Source organism: Lissotriton vulgaris, chromosome 2_1 (assembly GCF_964263255.1).
Source record: "Lissotriton vulgaris chromosome 2_1, aLisVul1.2, whole genome shotgun sequence".
In the NCBI taxonomy this organism is placed as follows: Eukaryota; Metazoa; Chordata; class Amphibia; order Caudata; family Salamandridae; genus Lissotriton; species Lissotriton vulgaris.
This window is the reverse complement of record NC_141687.1, coordinates 945,370,271-945,393,754: the sequence shown is the minus strand read 5'-3', so window position 1 is coordinate 945,393,754 and position 23,484 is coordinate 945,370,271.

Sequence of the window (23,484 nt, the reverse complement as noted above, 5' to 3'; positions counted from 1 at the left end):
AGTGGTGAATTAGTATAGTGAAATATGAAAGTAAATTGAGTGGTGCATATTAGTCAGTTATTTGGATTGAGAAGGATAGCAGAGGGATAGAAGAGCGAAAAAGGTTTACATTTATATAGCGCTTGTTACCCCCGATGGGGTGTTGAATCGCTTTTTTGGTTAATAGCACGCTACTCCTGAACCCATTAAAGGATTAGTGTTGAATTAGTATAGTGAAATATGAAAGTAGTTTGAGTGGTGGATATGTTAGTCAGTTATTTAGATTGAGAAGGGTAGCAGAGGGATAGACGAGGGACAAAGGTTTGCATATATATAGCGTTTGTTACCCCTGATGGGTTGTTGAAGTGCTTTTTCAGAGAGTAGCACACTACTCCAGAACTCATAAAAGATTAGTGATAAATTAGTATAGTGAAATATGAAATTAATGTAAGTGGTGGATATTGAGAAGGATAGCATAGGGATAGACGAGGGAAAAAGGTTTGCATTTCTAAGTGCTTGCTACCCCTGGTGAGGTGTTGAAGCACTTTTTTTGGCGAGTAGCACGCTACTCTGGAACCCATAAAGGATTAGTGGTGAATTAGTATAGTGAAATATGACATTTGAGAAGTGGACATATTAGTTTGTTATTTTGATTGAAAAGGATAGTGGAGGGATAGAAGAGTTAAGGATTTAGACTTTATTTGGAGGTCATAGCAGTAGTAGGAGGATTGGGATGAGTAAAAAGGGATTTGGAGAGGAAGAGTCAGAGGGAAGAGTGTAGAAAGGCTTGTTTTGGGGATCAGTATAGTAAGAGAGGTGTCAGATGGTGCAAGGAGGGGTACAGTAGAGAAGAGTCTAGAAAGGGATATTTTGGGGATCATAGTAGTGGTATGGGGTTTGAGATGTGTACTGATTTTGTACTGTTGGTAAAGCACCATAAATTCTGCATAGATGATATTGGTAATTGCACTTCCTCTGACACTAAATGCTTCCTTTGAGCTCACATGACACACTGTGCACCACACGTGGCCTGTGGGGTATGACTGAGGAACATGTTATCCTGGGACGCGCAGACAGTCCCACGCTGCAACCACTAATCCTGATCCCCACTAGCAACATCACCAATACTGGAGGGTGACGCACATGTCGAGACACCGGACACACCAGCTAGGGCTACGACGACCTCTTCCTGATTACACCACTACACGCGCCTACTCCTTTGTCTTGGTGCAATTCACCATTGACTTAACTATTCGCTATAGTGGTGTGTCACATGTGACTGATGTATGATTTTCATATTTCCGTTTTCACTGTTTATTGTTGCCATAGATGCTAACCATAGATGCTTGTGATCACGGACAGCCGATTGCAAATATACGATACCAAAGAATCATCACCACATAAAAATAGAAAAGCCATAGACCTGTCTATTTTTCGAGACCTACAATGTATGATGTGTATACGTTGTATTCTACCACGCCGCCGGACCCCAGGGTTGTCGGTTCAACGGCTGTGTTATCCCGATAACGTTGCATACAAGCTACATTCAATGCAGCAGGCCCAAGGAGGTTGTAGGCTATATGCTGTATCATTTGCAAACTGCACAATAAAGGTCTTAAAAAAATAATAATAAAATAAGGTAAGAAATAGTGTAGTGCATTGGAAAGAGTAGTAGAGTAGAAAAAAGTTTGAGAGGAGTCAGAGAGTTGAGGTAGAAGATATATTGAGAGAGGTATAGGGTGAGAAATAGGGTAGTGCATTGGATATGCTGAATTAGAGGAAAGTAATAACTATATAGATCCAAGTACATGGAAGCTATATGGATGCATAAAGGAAGTAAGTATATGTAGATTAAAGATGCATTCGATAAACTCTGGATTTCAAGTGTTGTACTTAAAAAATTATTTTATTTATTTTTAAAAAACATAATTATTCTACATGTTTATACAACGCAAAACACTTATATAGGTACATATCCATAGAACAAATAAATGCTTATATACAGAGGGATATACTGTATATTTCTGTTTGCGTATGGTTCTTATGTGGGGAAGAGCCAATACTTGAGTAGTTTTCTGAAGACAAGGTGGTTGACAGTGGATCTTATGTTGGGGGGTAAAGAGTTCCATATATTGGCTGCTTAAACAGAGAATGGCGTGCCACCCATGTTTTTTTTCTTGTATCTTGGGATTTTGAAGTGAGATTTTGAGCGGAGGTTCCTATGTTGAATTTGTTTGGTTATTTTATTCCTGACGAAGAACGGTTGAATTCCATGTATCGCTTTGAGGGTGACACAAAGCAGCCTGAACATGGATCTTCTGGCAACTGGTAACCAATGCAGGGCTTTCAAGGCAGGGGAGATGTGGTCTCGCATTTTGATATGCAAGAGTAGTCTGGCAGCTGAGTTCTGAATCTGGTGTAGTCTTTTCATAGTCGTTAAAGGTGATCCGTGGTAGAGGCTATTAGCGTAATCGCGTTTGGACAGAACAAGGGAGATGGTAGCTTGGACCTTGTATGGAAATCCCAAATGGGGGAAGATTTGTCACAGAGTTTTTATAGTAACAAAGCTTGATCTTGCTAGCTTGTCCACTTGGGCATTCATCGATAGCTTGGAGCCCATGGGCATTCCGAGGTTTCTTACATCCGTCGATACTTTAGGCGGTGATCTCAGTTCATCAGGCCAGGTGGAAACCGGGTCATAATGTTTCCAATCGTCACACGTGAGTATTTCCATTTTGGAAGCATTCAATTTGAGATGGCCCCAAGTCATCCATTGATCCACAGCTCTGAGAGGACTGAAAATTGGCGAGTTTCCAATGTCTTTGGAGCATTCCAGTTGAAGGAGTATTTGTGTGTCATCTGCATAGTTATAGCATGTGAGGTGAAATTGATTGATCAGTACCGGTAATGACTTCATTTAGATGTTGAAAAGAATGGGCGAGATGATAGCGCTTTGAGGGACCCCATATTTTGTGGAGTAGGGTTTGGACGAGAAAGGTATGGATGACATTAGTTCTGTTTCAAAGAGAGGACACGATCCAGTCTAGAGCAGTTCCCTCTATGCCGGCTTCATAGAGTCTTTGTTTCAGAGTGTCATGGTCAACTGTGTCAAAGGCTGCCAAGAGATCCAAGAGGTGTATTGCAGCAACCCTGTTGTGGTCAACTGCGTTCTTCAGGTCATCCAAGATGGCAAGGAGGGCAGATTCTGTGCCTCTGCCTGGGCGGAATCCTGTTTGGAAGTCTGACAGTATGGCATTGTCTTCAATGATTTGTGAAATCTGGGCGAACACTGCTCTTTCTATCAGTTTGCCCAGGAAAGGTCCATTTGTTTTCTTCAGTAAAGGGCATATGTATGACCTTTTGAGCTCTTCTGGAAATATTCCGGTAGTTAAGGAAATGTTGATGATTCTTCTTCCTGGAGTGGCAGCAGAGGTTGTTAGAAGGATTGTCTTGAAAGTTTGTGGTGGACATGGGTCAGAAGGGCTGCCGGCAGGCATGCTTGCTTTGACCAGGTCCACAAGTTCATCATGTGAAATGTGTTGGAAGGAATGGAGAGGCTGAGTTAGAGTATTCTTGGATTGTTGTTTTGTACCCGTTGTTTTGTACATGTTGCACCCGTAGGGCACTTTTTATATTTGTATAATACAGACCTTGGTATTTTTCAGACAGAGACTTTAGATGCTGACAGGAGTCAAAATCTCTGGGTGAAATTCTGGGAAAAACTAAGAATTTCAAGTTCAATTGGAATATGAATTACGGATTTCTGTCATAAGCTAAGCTGGGTGCAGGCCTCGTAACTCCTTCTTATTCCAATAGGTGTGTCAGTGATATGGGTGACTCCTACTAGCCATAGTGCCTTCTAGTACTAGTAACTCACTGTACAACTGGTGCATTACAAAATAAGCCCCTAAGGAAGGAAAAGGCCCAGAAGAGCAGAAAATACCTTCCGAAAGATAAAGTACAAGACAAAAAATTGAGAATAGAGAAGATTAAGTTCAAGCTGGAACTGCAGATGGCTGTGTCCGGTCATACAAAATTTCCCAAGGAAAATAGCGACAAATGAGGACAAGGGAGTGGTGAACGTAAAGAAAAAATGCATTAGAAGAGTTGTGGCATACCTTCTTTCACCTGACTTCTGATTTTATATCCTTTGTACAGGAAGCTATCCCACAATGCCTTTCATCGGTCATCTTGGATTGAGATAGACGAATTAGCATTACTAGTTCTTCTGCAATCTTATATAGTTCTATGGTAAAGGAGGCTCCAATCCCAATTCATGTGGATAATTTTGTGAGTCACAAAAAGAAAAAGCCCATGTGGTCTCCAGATCCATTAATGAAGTGCAAAGTGTTCAGGTAAGCGAATAAGCCCAAGATCAGAGACACTACTAAGCCGATGCAGAGCTCAAATCCGGTGAAGCAGGGCTTCAATGCTGACACACTGATGTAGGAACTGTTGCTGTAGAGACTGGGAAGGCAGAACTATCTGCTGCTGCGAGAGGAGAGAGAAGCTTCCAACTCACTGAGATCCACTCCAGGCCACGCAAAAATTAACATGTGCCGTGGGTTTCGAGCAAGTAGGGCAAGCAGGAATGACAAATTCACCAAACTAATCATAGGGAGAAGAGGTACTGTTCCTCAGACAATTCCGCCGCCCTCAAATAAGTGTGTGGAATGCAGGAAGCTGGCTCTCTATATAGTGTACCAAAATGAGGCACAATGTGCAAAGAGTCCAGACAACAACTATTGGTTTGCAGATGCAAAAATGATAACACTAAATGCTCTCTTTTGTGGTAGTGTGTGCGATCAGTTTAGGCTTATCAGAGGGTAGTGCTAAGCATTTGTTGTGCTCACAGAGGCAATAAATGAGACACACACTCAAGAATAAATCTGGGACCAAATTAGAAAAATAAGTCATATTTATATTTACATTTTGATTCCAAGAACTTCATTATCAAATAAGTACTTTATTAAACATCGATTTTACAGGTAAGCAAATGTTGACTTAAATGTGTCTTTACGGAGCAATGCTCTCCTATAGGGAAAAAGGCATATGTTCCAAATGGTTATTTATGGTTTCTGGGGATGCATAGGTGCGGGTCGGTTGGTGGCTTTGTGCGATATGCCAGGGGAGAGAAGCGGGTCACCTAAAAAACAGGCTGCAGAGGGGCTCACACTGGGGGCCTCGGGTCACAAGTGTCCTAGGGGCAAGGGGCCACAGCTGGTTCTTGGGAACCCGGGCCTGGGTGCTTGGTAGATAGCCTTGTGGTTGTCGGTCTCGCCGGTTGAGGGTATAGAAATCAGGACTGCTGGGCTAGTTTGTAAGTGGGTCTCTGTGGTGCTGATATCCCTTGATGACTGCTCAGGCTCTGTGCTGTTAGAGTCCTGACTGGACTTAAAAAGGCTTTGGTTGCCGCACAGGGTCCGGTACCTCGGGAATTGGTGCAGTGCCGCTCGGGCCAGTCATCGTGTTCTCTTACTCAGTGTGGGGGGCAGATCTGACCTTCAGGAGCACATGTACCTCTTCTTAGGTGACGGCTGCACCGAGCTAGCTCGGGCGCGGCAACATGGTGAAGTGGACTCTGCTTCGTCAATACCTGTGGACTGCAGGGGAGTAGCTCATCTTCTCCAAGAGAGTTTGCTGGCAGTTTGTGGAGGGCTGGCAGCCTACCAGGGTTCTTGGCTGAGGCTCAGCTGCAGGTTGAGTCACTGGGTCACGATTGTCAAGATTGGTGCAGGCAGGCAGGGCTTGGTGGCAAAAGGCCAAAGCAGACTTCAGTTCTCTGTTTCTCGCGGATCTTCTTTGTCCTCTTCTTCTGGATCCGTCAAATCTAAATTCCTGACATCAGGGATGCCACCTAAAAACTCAATATTGGGGCATTTAGGGAAGTAACAGGTAGTAGCCAATGGGCTTCTTATCTTTAGGGTGACTAGACCCCCTACATAACCACCTCCAGTGGGAAGCGGACATAACCCTCACCAGAAATCAAAATGATGGAAATATAGTTTTGGTGTTTATATCAGGAGGCCCACCTTAGGGGTGGAACTAGGTGATAGTGGACACAGCTCCTGACAAGCTAGTCTTCCCACCTGTCCTGGTGCCAAGTGGGCTTCAAGGCAGGGGGTGGCATCACTGAAGCCTGGAGAAAGCTGGGTTGCATATCAAAGGGGTCAGAGGCCTTTGAAGCCTCCTGCCTTGAAATGCTGATTACTTAGCCATCCTGCTTGGAGGAGGTGACAATACCTCTGACCAGAGCAGGCATTGTTTCTGTCCACGGAGAGCGTGGACTCTCACCTGTAGGAGGTCAGAAACCTGTCTGTGGTGGCAGGCTGGTTTACACCAGTCAGCCAGTACATGAGTGGTTGGTAGGTTTTCAGGGGGCACCACTAAGGTGCACTCTGGGTGCATGTATTAACAAATCCATCACTGGAACCAGTGTGGGCTTATTAACATGAGATGTTTGATTCCAAACAGCTTTAGTTTAAGTGAAGCCATCATGTAGCTGGGGAACTCATAGTCACCATTGTCTAGTACATTTGCTCAAGATGGCTTCCCTGTTCACTGGCAATGTCCAAGAATCGACATGGACATCACAGGGGCATGTCTGCTCAAGCAGATATGTCCTCACATGTAATATAATGCACCCTGCCATAGGGCTGTAAGGTCTGCTGTAGGGGTGACTCACTTACAATACATGCAGTGTGTAGGCATGGCACACAGGAGGTGTACCATGCCATGTCTTCACTTTTCTCTGCACTATGTCATGCAGTCTGCGATGGCAGTTTGCATGAGCATGGTGAGGGGTCCCTTAGGGTGGCACAATACCTGCTGCAGCTCTTAGGGACCCTCTTTAGCCTCTCTGCCCTAGGTACCAGTGGTACTATTTACTAGGGACTTACAGGGGGGGTGCTAAAGATGTTACCAATTGGGGGAACAATTGTACAGTTTTAGGCGATGAGATCTGTCACCAGGGACCTAGATAGGAGGATCTTAGTGCACTTCTGTGAAAATTGCATCAAATACCAGGCAAAAAGTGGGAGTGACCATGTCAAAATAGTTAAACAACAAGGGGTGGTCAAAATAGAGCACTTTCCTACAATAGTGCCCTCTCCCAGGCACTAACACCTTACGAAATATAAACAGACAGGGTTTGGAGTCTAGAGCTAAAGAGGCTATTTATACAGTTCAACTACGGCATTATACCTATGGATTTACATGTGCATAGAATTGCGATATTGAAGTCACCTCTTGTATGATTTTAGGAGATTCATTAATCTGATGCTTATCAATGTTTTTCACTTAGTATAACTGTATAATTGACCACTTTAAAGATTAGGTCCTTCTTTGTATTAATTAACTTTTTGGTCCTGATGAAACATCATAAGTCACGAAACATGTGTGGGCCTATTGCCTCCGGGATATAAATATTAGACGTGCTGTGAATACATTTTAAATAAATCAATTAGGATATTTTGGAATTGAAAAGCTATTTGAGTGGTATTTACTATGAAAATAACATCATAATTGAATACAATATAGAACTATCTGCTTTAGCTCTAGATCTCAAACCCTGACTGTTTATATAACAATTCCACCGTTCACTTCCTCAACTCGAAGGCGCCCTATGGTTCCCCTTGCTATTCCCAGTACATTCTGCCTCTAACCCCAAAGTTGTCGGTTTCCCAGGAAAGGGTAGGTTACCTGTATACTCATAAGTAGGCCCTTTAGAGGAAACGCAGTTTGTGGGAAGCAATATTGACAGGGAGTGCAATGTTGCTTTACAATGGTCAGATCCATGAGCTACACTTGCATTTGGTCTAAAGAGAATGCATTTACATGTACATTGTGGTTACCCTAAACATTTGTCATGGATCTAGCCTAATTTAAAAAGTTGGACACCCCTCTTCCACTTTGTTATCCCATTTGCTCCCCATTCAATCATCTTTGTGGCAGAGGATGGTGATACAGTGGCAGGGTCTCTTGAAAGGTCTTTCATCTGTGCAGGAACTGGCCTTCTTCCTGTCTAATAAACCAAGTGTGTTTTGTTAAGATCTATTTGATCTTATCCAGTGGTCAATTTTCTTTTAAAGCATTGGTGCAGCCTCCTTTGCAGTCACTGCCAGATCTTAGAACACTTTGTGCCGCCATTACAACACTTTTTGTGATGCACCGGCGGTATAAAAAAGGTACCATCTTGCGCCTTATTTACAAAGAGATGCATCTAAGCAGATGCGTCACTTTGTGAAACCCTGCACCACTTTATATCTGCGTGAGGTATAACGTATGCAGGGTGGGCATTCCCACTTAAATAACCTTGTAGAAGTGGCGCAGTAAATCTACCAGATTTCACTGTGCCACTTCTAGGATGCCACTGTGTCAAAATCTTACGCCTGCCTCACAGCAGGCATAAGACTGATGTAGGCCCTTTCACATGGGGTTTGCCCCATGTGAAAGGCCATATTGCTACAGTTGCGTCACTTTTGTGACACACTCCAGCAATGCGCCATAACTGCACCTACAGATACAGTTACAGATATGTCCGAAATACTGACGAATCTGTAACTCCTTGCGGCATGATGGTCATACAGTAACTATAACGCATCCATCATGCCACAAGTAGGGTGCAGTGAAAACGTTTGCATCGCTGTCTTCACGCAGCGATACAACCGTTTTCCTAAATAAGGCCCTGAAATTATAGGAAGGGGCTGGGGTTGCCTTTGGTGAACACAGTACTGTGGTGCATCAAGCTTGCCTAAAATCACTGTAATGACCTTGAAGAAAGAGTAGTAGACAAAAGAAAATTCTACATCCAAGGTCCAGATTATATAAACTGTGTGCTGGTGAAAATCTGAAGTATGTGTACTTTTGCCACCATTATTGCTTCTTCCAATATATGGCCTGGAGGAAACAGTTTGCTCTAGTCCATATAACAGAAATATTTCTACACAAGGACCAAATGGTGAAAACAGATTGTGAAACAACTGCAAATATATGTGACGCATACTTTTCCCATAAATCGTTTTACGTGTGAAGTAAAGTTTTATGCAAAACCATGATACATGAATAATCTTTGTTAATAAATTCAAATTAAACAGATTGTGTGTGCTATTTCTGCCAGATTCATAATAGGTGAAGGGGCAACCGATTGAGGGGAGAATACCTTACTATCTAAACACAGAGAAAGACAATTGCAATTTGTTTCTATTTGGTTCTGGCTCAAAAATCTTTGTGATGTGGACGTTAACAATATATTCGAAATAATTTTTATTACATGTTATGTTAAATTAATTTATATAGCGCAACGTATACCCGAGGGTGTCTTGGCACTACACAGTCTTTTTAAAGATATTTTCCATATATAAGGGCTGGTGTTAGAATTTTTCAGTGACCAATACCCTACCACTTAGTTGGAGATGAGGCTGGTTAAGAGTCAAGGTACCCTGGTCTTTTAAAAACAACTGGTTGTGGCTGTTTGTTTCGCGACTTGAGAAGCATATCACCTCTCTGTTTGGCGGCACCGAGCTGGTTAAAAAGCAATATCGGTACATCTATCAGTCCAAATCTGCATATTCTTGTTCTCCATAGGTATCTCTCCACTTCTCGACACTTCACTGATAAGATTAGAGGCACAATTGCACCTAAAAAGAGTCTCTAAATCTAATAATTGTTGTAATTATATTTTACAGCAGGATGTCTACTGTTCCTTGACCTATTCTGAAGAAGGTGTGAATTTGATTTACTCTTCTATGCTGATTTTATGCTTTATTAGAGTTTGCCCTGTGTTTACCCCGCTGCCATTTTGTATATCTTTGTTACACATAGTTATTCAGGCCTTCTTGCTTTCGATATGAATAGGTATTGTGCATGTATACTTGCCATCATAAAGCAACAATTCAGAATAGAGTTAGCTCAGCAGATCGTGCCCCGTATGTATTTTAGCTTCAAGATCTTGTGCATGCTTCTCATGAGAAATCCCGCTCCTGCTTACTACCACTAAGCTTCCGTTTCTTTCCTGTGCCCTCTCCTCCTGTTGCTTGGCGATGCAGTGCGCACAACAACATTTGTTTTTATTTATTTATGTTTACTTACCTGTATTTGGCCATATTCCGTAGTTTACTACCCCCACCCTGGCCCTCCCCCGCCCCACGTCACCACTCGGCAGCACTCCCACCACCGACCGCTACTGTTCCTGTGTCCCCACAGTCAGCTAGAGTCTAGAGTTCGACTCCCAAGAACAGAGGTCACCTGATGGTTTCTCTTGTCAGAGATTACCTGGTGAAAATACACTGGGACATCTTCACTGGAGAGTAATGAAAATACTGGTGATGGAGCGGTTATGACATAAGTCTATGGACTTTTGACCTCAAACTTATAGATAGAAAGAAATTGTGAAAGCTGTTTAAAAGAGTTGACCCTGTTTTCCTGAAATGCCAAACAAACATGTGGTCTGTTTTATTGTGTGGCAATAAAGTAAAAATGCTGTTTAATTGCTGTGAATTTTTATTAGGTTATTTTAACTTTGTGTTTTATGCTGATTAAAGTGTATAAATACAAAAGGTATAAATTATATATATATATATATGAATACGTATAGATTAATATATAGACATCTATGCATTTAAATGATGAGCATGCGTATTATACACAGACAGAGTGATGGATGAACTGATAGATGGATGTCGGCATAATTGATTATCTGTCGCTCCATTAAAGTGTAACTGGCTGCAGACCTTCCCACGTTCCTGCTACAGGACCCGTCCTGGGTTGCTATGCTGTTCCATGGTGCCGATGTGTGTTTGTGTATGTGTGTGTGTGTGCGTGTGTGTGCATTTACCAGGCTAAATCTGAACCACACGAGCGACAGGCCTTCTCTCTCTTCATTCCTGGACAGGAGGAGCAGTCAGACAGGTGCACTTGTTGATTTACAGGTGTTTAAAAGGCACGCGCAGACAGTGCATACAAAGGAACGTGCAAAATCCTGTCAGCCAGAACGTTCACGCATCACGCACGGCTGTATACATTTTTCTAGACACATAATTAATCACGCTAAGCCTCTTCTCATTTTTTTGAGGAATTTTGACAAATCACAGGACAGGACATAAAAATATTGGAACTGCAGAATAAGAAACCCCTTGCCAAGAAATACATTTCTTTCCTCGACCCCATTACTAAAAACTCTGACCACATTTTATTTATTATGTCTGTTTGTCATTATTACTACTTTTATTTAGGGGGGAAATCGTGCAGAACCCATTCTAAGCCCTCGCCTTCTTCCTATGAAGGTCAGGTCTCACCCATTAATTCCCTCTCTAATTCCGAGTTATGTTTTTTTCTGGCCATATTTCCATAACATTTTTTTAGGTTCAGATTTTCACATAATGCCAAAAATAGAAACTTCTTTTTATAAATTGTGCATTCCCACTGTCCTGCATCTTCATAATGCTGCAAATAGCTGTCCTTGTCACTGCCTACTTCCACTTGATTTATGTTATGTTGCCATTTCCATAGCAGGCATTATGCCATTGGTACGGCCTTGAAGCATTTTCAGTAGTCCAGTGACCTTAGACATGGTTCCAGGGTTCTTTATCACTATGGAGAGCGAGAGAACATCAAATCAGTTGTACTCTCCCACTATACATACTTTCACACACAAAAGCAACTGATGCAATAAAAGTTTTACTAGGAAACTTCAGATTTGCGCTCCCAGAGAGGGCCGAAACATGTTGGCACAGGAACAAGGGTATAATTGAATTCAATAGAACCCGATGATGAAGCATGTCACGACAAGTGAATGAGGCATCTACTCCAACACCTTTGGATACTCCACATGTGTAGGACAGAGCAGAGGTAATATCTTCCATCCACACTCTACAAGAAATCTGAAGTTTCCTAGTAGAGTTTTATTGCATCAGTTGCTTTTGTGTGTGTATGGTTCCAAGGTTACCATTGCAGACCTGGGTGTGAGTAGCATGATATGCTGTGTTACTGGTGCTGTGTTCTTGCTTGTTCATTTCTTTTGTAGGAGACTTTGTCTTACTCTTTGGGCAGTGGGTCTGTGATTTTGGTGTCCAACAGCTGGGACCCAAGAGCTTTACCAAAGATAGACTCCGCCATTGTGCAGCAGAAGGAGATGTGTGTGTGGTGTTTTGTGCTAGGCCAGGCATTCAGCGAGGTGAAATATGTGAACGGTGTGTGTGTGTGTACAATAGGAGTTGTGTCCAACATGATGTGTTTAATGTTTTCACCTTTAGAAGTATGAAAGACAGCTCCAGCATCAGCTACCTTCTTAATCTGTGACATGCAAGTTGCAAAGCAGGTTTCTGAATTGTGTATGTTAAATCATTGGTCTACGGTGGGAGTTGTGTTTACGACAGGAAAAGGTACAGTCACCAATAAATGGCGGCTGGCCTGTACACACACATCTTGAATCGCCTGCACTGGCAGCCCCCGTGGGGCAACACATGTAGCACGTGTTGCACCTGTTCAAGGCATATCGCCACACATAGGTTCTGTAGGTGCCACAACTAAATCAACTCTGGGGTGAGGTCAGGAAGACCGGTGCCAGCACATTTTTTTTATTTTCTCCTGTCTCTTCAGACACATTCAGCCCTTGCTGCTACAGATTAATCTCAAGAGGTGTGGGGATCCTGGTGATGCTTGGAGCACCCACAACGCATGTAGATTCTCATGTCTTGGCCAAATTAGGTCTTTTCAGTTGGCCCTTTGCTTTTAGAGAAATGTTAATGTTTTCCATTGGCAGTGGATGTTCACATCTGCACCTAAAATGCCATATCCTCACTTTCCCATTGGACTGCTTAATCCTCGATTGCTTTTAAAAATGCAGAAAATCACAAAATAAATGGTATTTAGCTTTTTTACAAAGCCCTCACATGGCTTAACGACATGTGATACCGTTAGCCAGTCTAGGGTGACCAACTGCCATTGGTGCAAATTCAGGACGGTGAGTGTAAAAATTCTGGACCAAGGGTTAAAATTCAGGACTCAAATTCAGGACAGGAGGTCAAAATTCAGGACAAAACTTCAGGACAATTGAATATGTTTTACAGACACATCAGAGGTCGCGCAATAGTATATAAGTTAGCCCAGTCATATCCAAACATATTCAACCATTTGCAAACATATCCATCATGTATCCATCTTTCTATCATTTCCCTCATCCATCCCTTTATCCATCCTTTCACTCATCCATTCATCCATTATCCATCCATCCACCCTTTCACCCTATCCATCTGTACACTCATCTATCCACTCTTCTACCCATCCATACATTCACTCATTCATCCAGCCATTTACCCTTTCACCCATCCATCCATCCTTTCACTTACTCATACATCCACCCAGTCACTCATCCTTCCACCCATCAACCAATCCACCCTTTCAGTCATCCATCCATCCTCCGTTTCTCTCTGCATCAACCCTTTCACTTAGCAATCCTTCCTTTGATCCATCCACCTACCCATCCATCTACTCATCCACTAATGAATCAATCCGTTGACCCTATCACTCATCCATCCTTTCTCTCATTCATTTATCCTTTCACTCCTTCACTCATCTATTCATCCTTTTGTCCATCTACCCACCCTTTCATTCACTCATCCATCCTTACATCCACCCTTTCACTCATCCATCCATCCATTCACCCTCGCACTTATCAATTCATCAATCCATCCATCATTTCACTCATCCATCCACCCACTCACTCATCATCCACCTTTTCACTCATCCATCCTTTCACTCATCCTTCCACCCTTTTACCCACCCAGCTACCCTTCCACCCTTCCACCCATACATCCAGCTATTTACCTTTTCTCTCTTCCATCCTTCCACTCACTCATCAATCCATCCATCCTCTCTCATTATCCACCTATTCAATCTTTCATTCATTGATTCACCCCTTCACTAATTCATCCAGCCATCCACCCATCCCTTCACTTACTCACTCGCCCACCTTTTCATATTAATTTTGAGCAGAGCCTTTTTGAAAAGAGGCCCATCAAGAACTTCACCCTCACTGCAGGAGCCATTCCAGGACTGGGACAGAAGCCACCCAGGGCAGAGACAGGATCCATCACAGGCGGGGAGGGGCGGGGGGGGGGGACAGGAGCCACCACATGGGGGGACAGGAGCCATCACTGGGGGGCAGGGGGGCAGGAGCCATCACAGGAGGGGGAACAGGAACACGTGCACTCTATCTTTTCTAACTGACAATAACAGCCATGTCTAATAACTTAGTGGTATTCAGTACTAATTTTGGCTAGTTGAGTTTGTCTGTTGTGGATACTAACACTCTCCTGTTGTTTGAGTTTTGGGGGAACAGGATCCACCAGGGTGGGCACCGGAGTGGGCATGCAGCATTCTAATATCATCCTGGTCTCTCTTCCAGGGCGGGGAAGGGCTCCTCACCCCCTCCTGGACAAGACAACAAGAAGACAGGCTCTCTTTACAAAATGTTAGTTTTGCCATCCCCCACTGTGATGTACAGTACTTACAGGAGATACTCCAAAAGAACTGATTTAACTGATTGTCCTCTGTACTTTGTTAATCAGTGTAGGTGTGATTGTGCCATTTCTTTATTTTATTACATTATAGACTGCATGTTTAAAGAACCGAGGTTTTTTTTACAATTTAGTGACAGTAATTGAAGAGAACCATGTGCTGCCTTGGTGTAATCAGGGCCGGTTCTAGGATGTTTGGGGCCCTGGGCAGGGGAATGTGTGAAGCCCCTCTAAATTGCAGAGACATGGTGCATTCAGGGCTGTTTGCATCTGAATAGATGCCCCTGCTCCTGAAGCTGCATCCCCTCCCTCTCAGTCACCTTCGATCCCCTCTTAACAGCTCATCAAGGGCTGAAGGTGTGAGGGTTGCCATCCCGCTGTGCCTCTCCAATGCTGCTGGGTATCTTAGCTTTAGTACTGCATTGGAGTCTGTTACACCCGACCTCAACAGCATCGGAATCAAGAAGGGAGGTGGGTGGAAGCTGTGCCTGGAAGCTGTGCCGGCTTTAGGGTGGTGCGACCGGTTAAAATTACGGACAAATGGCATCCGTTAAAGAATCCTTCACAGACAACGGACAGATGGCCGAAATTACGGACTGTCAGTGAAATTTATGGACGATTGGTCACCCTAAGCCAGTCCTGTCTGTCCAGACAGCAGCAAGTTGCATACTGTGGCAGTTGTTTTGCTTTTTAAAAATCTAAGCTTGTGAGAGGGGCGTGGCCTAAGGGTCCGGCATGGCGGACGTACTCTAAAAGAGCTCCGCCAGCCTGCCCCAAAATATGCCCGAAACCGAGGTGGCTACTGCCACAAGCCTGCAAATCCTCCCTGTTAATGCTGCTGTGATGAAGGCGTGCACACTAGTGCTTCGTGAGGTGCTGTTGCGGTACCCCGGAGCCAAATACTCAGTCGCAGAGGACACCTGTGAGCAACGGCCTGGGCGCAGTCGCGACATATACGTACACCAGCAGACGGCACCTGTGATCGGCGTCCTAGGAGCGGCCTCGAGTGGCGAGCGAGCCCAGCATCGGCGCCACCAGAACGAGAGGCGAGAGGTCCTTACTGCCTGAGGGGACTGTGATGCCCGCCCGCAACAGGGACTGTGGCCGGGCGGTGAGTGCGGCCCGCTGGCCATTTAAGCAGATGGTCACATCACTCCGGTGGTGCTACATGGGAATCCTAGATAGCTCCTATTGCACCTGGAGTGAGCTGGGCTCAGACGATGGCACGTCTGGCTAGGGAGATAGCAGGGGGCCCCAAAAGGAACAGTTTGATGAATCCAGCTCCTACCTGCACTATGATGTGGCCGCTGCTGCCTGTTACGGGAAGCTGAGGCCCGTATTTGGCTTAGCTTTACACAAGGACCTGCCCATGCCCCAGAGCTGAAGTAACGTGCAGTGGATCCATTATCTGGGGAAACCCCCATCTGGGATCTGGCCGGGCACACTCATACAGCTGTGACAATGCAGTGGCGCACGACGGCCCCACCCTGGCCTGGTTGAAGCTGGTCTGGATCAACCCTTCTCCTCGAGATACTATCTTCTGAGGCGGGCCTGCGGCGGTGAATGGGTGCCCAATAGGGGTGGGGGTGCCGTCCTGCGATCACAGAAGCTGCCGGACTACTATTGGGTGCGGCTTGTGGCATGGGGGGGGGCTGCCCCTGGCCTACTGTTGGCTGTAGCTTCTGTTTGGAACAGACAGACTTCATCTCCTAACAACAGGTGATACATCTGGCTTACCCGTAACTCATCAGGGGATACATGGACCCAACATAACTAAAGATAAAACATCTGGGGGTGCCGCCTAGCAGAGCACTATGGAACGATACACTGAGGCTGGGGCCATGTCAGCAGACGTTGGGGTAGACTCTGGCAATTCACAAGATAATACTGCACTACTAGCAGAGATTGCTCAGACGAGAGTGGCGTAGATGACCCAGGTGGGCGCAGTGGGTATGAAGGTGTCGTTATTACGCCAGGACCTCTGGAGAGTGGTAGAGCGCATTACAGAGGCAGAAATTAAGGTCTCAGGAGTAGAAGACGCCATCTCTGAACTACAGACCAAGGTCTCCTCCCTGGAGAAACTCACTAAGGCCTCACAGTCGGACTAGAAGACGCGGAAGACCGGGCCCGCAGAAACAGTCTTCGCTTGGTGGGCTTCCGTGAACAATGCAAAGGCAAGGACACGGAAAAGTTCATATCGGAATGGCTCACCTCGTGGATGCCAGTGGATGCTCTATCCCCCTGCTTCATTGAGGAGCTCGCTCATAGGGCCCTGCAGCAGCACCCGCCTCCGGGGAGCAGTCGCAATCTATAATCATGCGCATTTTGACTGGTGGCAATTTAATACTTAAACACGCCAGGATGAAAGGGGACCTTTTCTATGACTCCCATAGAATCATGATATTTCCAGATTACACAAGAATGGTCCTAAAGCTGCGGAAATCCTTTCAAGCAGCCAAAGCACACCTGAGGGAGATTAAAATCATATACTCACTTCATTTCCCTGCTCGGTTGCGGGTCATATGGAACTCAGGCACTCTGTTCTTTGACACACCAGAAGCGTTTTTTAGCTGGACGGATGAACAGGTATGACCTTAGCCTCACACCCTGCCTCGTCGCGACTGAGAATCCCATTGTATATGAACACAGCAAAAGGGAAAACAGTAAGACCGTGCCAGGTCTACATAGCACTCTAAGTATAGGGATGAGCAACAAAGGAAAGTGTTAGCAGCGGATACCTCGACGCAGCATCAATGAACCTAAACGCTGCCCAAAAATACAGAACTGAAATACAATTACCATGACTTATGCAGATAACTGCTACTCATTAGCAGGCTGGAATATTAGAACTTGATTCTTTTATTTTAAAAAGTTGCCATTTTGGCTCTGGGGTGTTCGGGGATCCATTGGAGGGATATGCTGTCAAACCCCGTTGGGGTCGATATGGTGTCTCATCCGAGACAGATGCTTCAATCATTCAATCATACAGATGAGGCCTTGCAGGGTCAACTACGGATTAGGAGTTGGAATGTAAGGGGTCTACTGGACAAAATCAAGCGAGGTGTGATACTCCGTCAGGCAAAACGCTCTAAAGCAGACATTGTACTATTGCAAGAAACACACCTCATGGGCATCAAGACACCCTGCCTGGTCTGATATGGCTATGACTAAGAATTTCACGCTGAGTTTACAAGGGGCTCCAGGGGGGTTGCTCTTCTAATACATCATCGAGTCCCATTTATAGTTTCACACCATTGGGTCGATCCACACGGGAGATATGTTGTCGTTCAGGGGACTAGTTAAGGAGAACAAATCTTAATAGGTAGTTTCTATGCGCCTCCACTTTCTTAAACCTTCATTGACCGCTTGGTAGATGTGTGGGGACTACTTCCAGAGTGTCTGGCAATCATGGGTGGTGATTGGAATGATGTAATGCATACATCCGCCTACCAGGGACGGCCCCCAAGGACCATGGGGAGGCCTAAGGAGTCAAAGCGTCACTCACTCACAAACATGGTGGGTTGGATTGATACTTGGAGAATGCTTCACTCACACGACACAAGTTATACATACTACTCCTCAGTGCACAACACCTTCTCCAGGCTCGACTATATATTTATTTCAGAAACTTATCTCCAAAGATTAGCTGAGGCCTCAATTCTGTCTTGGGGGTTATCCAACCACTCCCCAATCATGATAAGACTCTCGATTGGCCCACATCGACGCCCCTTCCAGTGGAGACTCTCCCCCTGGCACACACAAAACCAGAAATATAGGGCTTACATGCACAAAGCAGTAGCAGAGTATTTTACTCTCAATGATGATTCAGTCTCCTCCACGGAAACTCTGTGGGAGGCCATGAAACCCACGATACGTGGGTTAGACATTATCTGCTCCACGGCAGAACGTAATCATCAGATACGTCAACTCATACACTTAGAAACTCGCATAATAATGCTAGGAGGGCAGGGTCATGACAGCAACGTGCAGGCTACCCGGAGGAAGTTACAGATTAGCCAACAACAGTACCAAAACGAGTTAATGGACGAGGCTCGGCATACATGACCGGCTTCCTACAGCAGAATATATTAATGGGGAGATAAATTTGGCAAGTTTCTATATCGAATATGTAGGCAGGCCGTGGCATCAACCCCTCTTTCTCCTGTCTGCAATGACCTGACTGGAATTGCAGATAGATTTGCACACTTCTATAGGGAAATTTACAGGCCAAGAGAAGTTATACATTCCTCATTAATAGAGGTTTTTTTTTTTTTTTTTTTACAATTCTTTTTATTAAGACAAAGCATCAGTAAAAAACACAGTATAGATCAGAGAGATCGTTTTTTCAGGGAGGTGACCATCTAACATTCTATCCTCGAAAGGGGGGAAGCCTCCGGAAGGTCAGCGTCCACAGGCAGGGCCACCTGTAGTGAGTGTCGAATTTGCGCATAGCGAAAGTATTCAGAGCTCATCAGCTTGAATTCATTCTGCATGTCCTCAAATGACTTAATCCTCCCCTTGCTCCAGATGTCTTTAATGGTAGAGATTCCTATCAGGTCCCACTTATCAAACCCTCTCGTTTTCCAAAGCTTACCCAGCCGCTCCGAATCAAAAAGAGGGGTAGCTAGTGTCAACTTGTTACTCCATCCCAAAGAGCTCGTGGCATCATGCCAGATCCGAACCGCATGTTTGGTCAGTCCTGACAAATCTAACTTCGTTGGCTTAAAATACAATGCCTACTATATCTGCCTAAAGTTTGAAGCCATCTATCCATGGCATAGCCGGGATCAGTAACGGGGCCATACATCCCATGATTTATCGCGGCCAGCTGGGAAGAGCAATAGTACCGTTTAATGCCTGGGAGGGCAATGCCTCCATCATACCAGGGGAGCATCAGCTTTGCTAAAGCGATAAGGGGTCTGCTCTCCTATAAAAGGCTACGCTGCAATCCCTCCACCTCACGGAAATAGCTAGCCGGCACTACATCCCAGGAATTCTGAAGGGCATAAAGGAAACGAGGCAGAGCCATCATTTTGAAAAGAGCTGCTCGCCCCGGCAAAGAGAGCGGAATTTCCTCCAGTTAGCGATGTCACTCCTAAGCCTCTGCAAAGGTGGAAGGAGATTCTTGGCGTACCTGATTACTGGGTCAAGAGAATGAAAATCCCCAAATATTTGAACCCGTACGTACCAGTCTGAATGGGACAATTTCGCGGGGGGTCGGGGGCTCTCCTTTGAGAACAAACAGCAGAGATTTACCCCAATTAATGGAGAGCCCAGAGTTCTATCCGAACAGGGCCAGGACGTCGCACACAACAATTAGGGACTTACGGGGAGAGGTTAAATAAAGCAGAATATCGTCTTCATATAAGGAGACTCGGTCCTCCCAATCAGGGGACCACCGAATGCCCCGGATAGACGGCTCCCATCGCAGCCAGGCCGCCGAAGGTTCCAAGGCCAGCGAGAAAAAAAGGGGAGAGAGAGGGCAGCCCTGCCGAGTGCCACGTCCCAGGCAAAAAGTCACAGAGACCCGATTATTAACAACTACTTGGGCGAGCGGCTCAGAGTATAACAGGCGCACCCAACTTATAAATACAGAGTCAAATCCAAATTTAGGCAAGACCGCCCACAGATGGGACCATTCAATTGTATCAAAAGCCATGGTTGCATCGAGTGAAGTGATAACGGCCGGTTCCTGCAGGGTGTGGGCCCTGGCTATCACGCCATGCAACCTACATACAATCAGAGCAGTGTTTCTATGAGGAAGAAAGCCCGATTGGTCTGGATGGATCAGCCCGCTGACTACTTTCACCAGCCTATTGGAGAGAAGCTTGGCCAGAATTTTGGGCTCCGCATTCAACAAAGAAATTGGCCTATAGGAGGCACAAGCAGTTTTGGGCTTACCCACCTTATGAATCACCACCATCGACGCAATTCTCTGATCCCTGGGCAAGATTCCTGTCTCCCAGGCCTCAACAAACATACTTTTGAGGTAGGGAGCCAGCTTGTCGGGTCTGAGCTTATAGAGTTCAATTGGGAGCCCATTTGGTCCCAGCGCCTTCCCTGAGTTCAGAGAGCGAATAGCTTGGGCTAATTCATCAGTTATGAAGGCACTATCTATAAAATTGCGGTCCTCATAGGACAGGCAAGGAAGCTGTAAGTCCCGAAGCAACAAATGCGAGTCCTCCTCCGGCCGATCTGAAACCGAGGTATAAACAGTTTGAAAGTATGCCGCAAAGCTATCAACAATACTTTGGGGATCCGTAAGCGAGTCACCCTCATCTATAACAAGTTCTGGGACGACATGGTCAGCCCAATCCTTTTTATCCAACCAAGCAATTAGTTTCCCTGCCTTATCTCCAAGGTCATAAACCCTGCCCTGCTGCTCCCTGCCAAGAGCCCAGGCCCTATCAGTGACCAGTGATTTATATTCATATTGCTTAAGGCTCAGTAGATGCAACTTAGCCTGCGTTACCTCCTGTTCCAGTTCCCCTCCAAATGACCAATCTCAGTTTCTACAGCCACTACCTCTCTATTCCTTTCCTTCTTGGTTCCAGCTATCAGTGACAGAGCCTGGCCCTTAATAACCGTTTTGAAAGCTTCCCATAGAGATATGGAAGAGGACACCGACCCCACATTGTCCACGAAGTACACATCTAAAGCTTTAATGAGGTATTTGCGGTGCTTGGGGTTAGCAAGATTCCAGGGGTTAATGGGGGCTACCCTACCCGCCGTTCCCGATGCGATACAAAGCTGGAACCAAAGCAGAGAATGATCAGATATACCCCTGGCGAGATGAACAGCTTCAACGAGGTAAGATGCCTGAGCCACCGGAACCAAGCAGTAGTCCAGGCGGGAGAGGCTGCCATGAGCACCGGAGTGAAATGTGTATTGCTTCTGATCAGGGTGAAGCAATCTCCAACCATCCACTAAACCCATTGCATCAATAAAGTCAGGCAGCCATCGCGTGGCGCGTCCCAGATCACGAGGAGGATGTCTATCCATAGTTCCAGACATCACTGCGTTGAAGTCACCCCCCAAGATCAACAGCCCAACCGGCAATTCAAGCAGGAGCTTTCCCAGATCAGCAAATGAAGTGGACTGCATACCCTGGGGGAATTAGATAGACAAGAGGGTAAGAACCTGCCCCTCCCATCAACCTGTAATGCCAACATATCTGCCTCTGTCATCTTCCCACATGGAATCTATCACCAAAGGGAATGCCTTCCGCGTCAGGATACCCACCCCCCCTGGAGCCTGATGTAAATCCAGCGTGTGCCAACAGCTTGTATCCCATTCTGTGCATAGCCTTACATGTATTACCAACTAAGTGCGTTTCCCGAAGCAACACCACATCCGGCACCTGACGTTTAAGATACTGAATCCACACACTACATTTAATTTTGTCCCTCAACCCATTCACATTCCAACTCAAAACCTTTAGTTCCCTACCCCCCATCATCATTTGTGAAAAAGAATGGACAATCTTCTGTATGCAGAAGATTAAGCAAGTACAACATACTGATGCCGTAAACTCTCCACCCAATTGGTGAAACAAACTTCCCTCCCCAACACCCCCCTACCCCGCTGCCCTGCCCACTAGGCTTCAAACTGCCCATTGAAAAAGCAGAGTCCCTGTCGCCCTTAACATTCAAAAGAAAGAACAAAAACGGTATTTAGGGGGACAAGTTCAGAGAGCTCCAGTCAATGCCCCATAAAACCCCATAGGAATAAGTCTGCAGTGAATACAATTATGTAAATATTCTATCTCACACCCTCCCCACGAGAACCACAAAAGCATCCCCCCCCAAGCCCCCAACCCCCCGCACACCTCTAAGGCACATGGCTGAACATCCAATCAGGAAGGCTAAGCCTCAACACCCCTATCACCCCCTTGGTCCGCTTGATCCGGAGGGCCCCAAAACTCCAGCCACTCCGACACTGTCTCTGGCTGATCCAAAAACCATACTCTACCATCCGCCTCCACCCGGAGTCGGGCTGGGAACAGCATAGAGTACTTCATGCCTCTCTCCCGCAGATCACGCTTCACCGAAAAGAAAGATTTTCGCTGTTTCTGCAAACTCTGCGTGAAGTCGCGGAAGAAAGCAATAGTAGTGTTCTCATATTTGAGGGGAGCGCCGGCCCTTGAGCACTGGAGAATAGCATCTCTGTCCCAAAAATTGAAGACTCTGGCCAACATGGGCCGCGGGGGAGCGCCCGGTCTGGCAAGGCCGCCCGGGACCCTGCGCGCACGTTCAATAACAAAAAACTTACTGAGGCCCTTCGGCTGCAGATGCTGGAGAATAAGTTCCTCGACAAACAGGTCTGAGGCCTGCCCCTCCGACTTCTTGGGCACACCTAGGATGCGCAGGTTATTGCGGCGGAGGCGGCCTTCGTAGTAATCTAACTTGAGGTGAAATGCCTCACGTGATTCACACATTTCTCCAACCTTCTTCAGCAGCTGGGAGACATCCTCCACGAGGCTAGAGGTGGTGAGCTCAACCTGCTTCACTTTTTCATTTAGTTTGCCCATATCGGCACAAATTAAATTGATGTCTATGGCCATTGAGTCCATCTTATGTTCAAGTGAGGTATTGACCCCAGATATAGCGTCCATGACGTCCTTGAGAGACAGGTCACATCCGTCCCCGGTCGGCACACCCCTCGCCGATTCCTCCGACAACCTTCCCTTAGGCATATCTTTAGTTGTCAGTGTATCTATCAAGTTTATTAGATTGGACCGGCTTCACCCCCCTAGTCCCGGTGCTCTTCCCTCATTCCATGCCCAAATGTGCAGCGTACAATCCGGGGCAGCCCAGGACCAGCCAGAAGATACTTCAAACTCAGCCACTCCGGATGCGGGCACCTCAGGGCCAACTGCGGCAGAGACAGGCAATACAGCCCTTCAACAGTGTAGGCGCGGGTGACGCCGGTATCCAGAAACCCCAAAACACTGTCAGTCAGCCGCACTCAATTACTCCATGTACCCAGG